The 4,335-nt window shown below is 43.1% G+C and overlaps 1 non-coding gene across 1 annotated transcript; it reads right to left on the reverse strand.

Annotated features, from left to right (window-relative positions):
- Positions 1 to 366: 366 nt before the first annotated feature.
- LOC133684346 (5.8S ribosomal RNA) lies at positions 367 to 522 on the reverse strand. The gene has a single exon (XR_009837856.1). It is a non-coding gene; the product is annotated as a 5.8S ribosomal RNA (ribosomal RNA).
- Positions 523 to 4,335: the final 3,813 nt, after the last annotated feature.

Below are 4,335 nucleotides of genomic sequence, written 5' to 3' on the forward strand. Positions count from 1 at the left end.
CAGACTACAATTCGGACGCCGCAGGCGCCAGATTCTCAAGCTAGGCATTTCCCGGTTCGCTCGCCGTTACTAGGGGAATCCTTGTAAGTTTCTTTTCCTCTACTTATTGATATGCTTAAACTCAGCTGGTAGTCCTGCCTAACCTGGGGTCACAATGATAGCATCCCAGAAAATCGATGCCCAAGGGTCTAAGAGGTCTTGGGGTGACAGGCACGCGCACGACCATGTCCGAAGGTCTCTCAACCACCGCTCATGGTGGCAATCATCATCGAGGACTCAATTTTAGGCCAACCGCGATCATAAGAGTGCTAGAGACTAATATTCACCCCATCCTCGTGAGCTAAGAGGAGTGGGGGCAACGATGCGTGACACCCAAGCAGACATGCCCTCAACCAAGAGGCCACGGGCGCAACTTGCGTTCAAAGACTCGATGGTTCACGGGATTCTACAATTCACACCAAGTATCGCATTTCGCTATGTTCTTCAACGATGCAAGAGCCAAGATATTCGTTGCCAAGAGTCATTTAGATTACCACCAGAAGAAGGCGCGCCCCCGACGTCGCGTCTTCGAGGCTACGGGGGCGTGCTCCTAGTATTCGACTTCCTTGGCGCTTCTTGCACCGGGGTTTGTTCGTGAGCCGCGCAGAGCGCAAATGCGTCCCTCCATGGCCCACGAGAACCCAAGGGGCAGGTGCCCCCTGAGCCCAGCTTGTCATGTAAACACCCAACAAAAAAAAAAACCTAAGCTAAAACGACTCCACCATCGCTGCTGATTTCTGGATCGGCAGCGGCATAGTACTTGGCTGCCACTTTCAGAACCGGAAGCAGCAAAGCTTTTGACTACCGATTTTTAAATCGGCAGCAACACAGTACTTGGTTGCCGCTTTCAGAACCAGAAGCAACAAATCTTTTAACTGCCGATTTCTGAATCAGCAGCGACACAGTACTTGGCTGCCGCTTTCAAAACCGGCAGCAGCAAAGCCTGTTGATTTCTAGATCGACAACGGGACAGTACTTAGCTGCCACTTTCAGAACCGGCAGTAGCGAAGCCTGTCGATTACTGGATCAGCAGTGGCATAGTACTTGGCTGCCGATTTCAGAAACGGCAGCAGCAAAGCTTTTGGCTGTCGATTTCTGAATCGGCAGCGGCATAGTTTGAGACTGCTGATTTATGGATCGGCAGCAGCATAATTTTTTGCTGTCGATTTCTTGATCGACAGCGGCATAGTACTTGGCTGTTGATTTTAGAATCGGCAGCGACACTGTCAAACCTAACAAAAAATTATTATTAGACCAGCCTATCCTAGGGGAGAATGAGAATAAAAACCAGCCCAAGGATAACCCAAAAGGGGGATAAGGACAACCTTGGCCCAACGTCCAAACACCCCTTTGCATTTAAGAGGGGTATAAATGCAGCAATGAGAGAGAAAGGGGCACTCTTTCCAAAATAGGCTGCATGCTCTTGCCTTCTTCCTCTCCCCAAAAATCTGCCTTCAACAACTGCATACCTAGCTGCATGCACCACCTTTGAATGCTGGAGAAGAAGGGTGACCAATGGTAAGACAGAAGTGGTCGAAGCCATGGAAGGAGGAGTTCAGGCCCCCTCTCCATAACTAGCCAGCAACTGTGACTACAACAACAGCCACTCTCTCCAAGGAGAAGACCCACCTACACCAGCTGCATATCCCTTGCCTTGAGTGTTTGAAGAAGAAGAAAGCTAGGGAGTTACATTGATGACTGAAACCATGAGAGGAGAGGGAGTGTGTATAGCAGAGATGGAAGAGAAGGAAAAACCAAGATTGAGAAAAGAACCATGCCACCAAAACTTGCTCTAAAGTTTTCAAAAACGTGAGGTAAGAGATGTATTTTTCCTTGGCTGGTTGCTGCCTCACGATTTCAGAACAAGGAGGGGATGAAAACCCTAAAATAGAAGGTTTAGTGTTCATGCACTCATAGTTACGAAAATAATTAAATGGAAGATCTAAGGGGAATGAGATGAAGAAATGTAGAAATTCTGATCTTGTTGAACTCTTAAGGACGAAGAAATGTAGAAATTCTGATCTTGTTGAACTCTTAAGGACATACTTGAACTAAAACAGAATATATGATGGTGTTATTATCTTGATTCTTGCATGTATGGTAGAAGAACTTGTGTTAGAAAGGGTTATGTACAAAATTGTGTAGTCATTGGGACCTTAGACCCTGTTGAAACCAAAACTGGAAGTATGTTGGTGTTAATGACATAAACTTCTATTTGTGTTTGATAAAATTGTATAGTAATATGTTAAGGTGATATTATCTGTAGAGTTATGTTATAGGTAGCGAATTAATTTCGCTGTCGAATTAAGTGGTCTACAGCGAATTAGTTTCGCTGCCCAATCAAGTGGTCTACAGTGAATTAGTTTCACTGCCGATTTGTGTTATCTGCAGCAAAGGAATTTTTCACTACCGAAATGTATTGTCAACAGCGAATTAGTTCCACTGCCAAATGGTGTTGCTTGCAGCAAATCAGTTTCGTTGTCGAATCGTGATGTCTGTAGTGAATCAACATTCGCTGCTGAAATTGCATTGTATACAACAAATTTATGATTCGCTGCCGAAATTGAGTTGTTTGCAGCGAATCAACATTTACTGCTGAATTGTGTGTTCTGCAGTGAATTTGGGATTCGCTGCCAAAGTTGTAAGGTTTACAGCAAATTTGAAATTCGCTGCCGGAATTGAGTTGTTTGCAGCGAATTAACATTCGCTGTTGAATTGTGTGTTCTGCAGCGAACTTGGGATTCGCTGCCAAAGTTGTATGGTCTGCAAAGAATTTCAAATTCACTGCCAAAATTGTGTTGTTTGCAGCGAATTAACATTCGCTGCTGAATTGTATTTTATTGAATGTAATTATGACGAATGGTTGTATGAGTATTATGAAGGATCTATTATTGTATTGTATTAAACATTAATGGTCATGAATGGTTGGATGAGTAATACGAAGGGTGTACTATTGTGATACCGAATGCTAAATTGTTATGGAATGTTTGTTTGTGTATTATAAAGGATCTATTATTATGTTTATTGAATGTTAAACTATTATGGAACGCCTGTACGAGTATCACGAAGGGTCTGCTATTATGTTGCAGTGAATGTCAAGTTGTTATGAATCGTTTGAATGAGAAATTCAAGGGACATTACCATGTTATAGTGATTTCATAAATCATCTCTGGAACGTTTGATTGGTTGATGGTTAGCTTCGGCTTATAGCATCCAAATGGATGACCAGGACAAATGATTGATTAGCTTCGGCTAATGGTATCTGAATGGATGATCAGGACAAAAGAATGATTAGCTTTGGCTAATGGCATCCAAAGGGATGATCGGAACAAATGAATGATTAGCTTCGACTAATGGCATCCGGATAATGTCTCAAAATCTTAAGGCAAACACCACCGCTGCAAGTTCTAGGTCATGAATTGGGTTATTCACCTCATGCGACTTTAGCTGTCTTGATGCATAAGCAATCACAGGCCCGTGTTACATCAATACACATCCTAGACCCCCTTTTGAGGCATCACTATATACCACAAATTTTGTCCCCGATGGAAGGGCCAGCACAGGAGCTGAAGTGAGCCTCTCCTTCAGTTCTCGAAAGCTCGCTTCACACTCTTCCGACCATACAAACCTGACTTTCTTGCGAGTCAGCTTAGTTAAAGGTGATGCTATGGTGGAGAACCCCTTAATAAACCTTCGATAATACCCAACAAGACCCAAGAAACTCTGGATTTCTGTCACATTAGTAGGCCTTTCCCATTTTAACACGGCCTCAACTTTTCTTGGATCCACAAATATTCCTTTTGCGGATATTACACGGCCTAAAAATACTACTTCCTTGAGCCAGAACTCACACTTATCCAGCTTTGCATATAATTGATTCTCCCTTAAGATGTGTAGCACAACTCTTAGATGGTGTTCATGCTCCAAGTAAAAGTGTGAATATACCAAGATATCGTCAATAGATACCACTATATATTGGTCCAGGTAAGGCCGAAACACCCGATTCATCAAGTCCATAAACATGGTCGGAGCATTGGTTAACCCGAAAGGCATCACCAAAAACTCGAATGCCCATAACGGGTTCGGAATGCAGTCTTTTGTATGTCTTGTTCCTTGAATCTCAACTGGTGGTATCTAGATCTCATATCTATCTTAGAGAACACTCTAGCACCCTTCAACTGATCAAACAAGTCATCTATTCGTGGGAATGGGTATCTATTCTTCACCATCACTTTATTCAATTGACGATAATCAATGCACAAACGAAGTGTGCCATCCTTCTTCTTTACAAACAAT

Source organism: Populus nigra, chromosome 2 (assembly GCF_951802175.1).
Source record: "Populus nigra chromosome 2, ddPopNigr1.1, whole genome shotgun sequence".
Taxonomy (NCBI): Eukaryota; Viridiplantae; Streptophyta; class Magnoliopsida; order Malpighiales; family Salicaceae; genus Populus; species Populus nigra.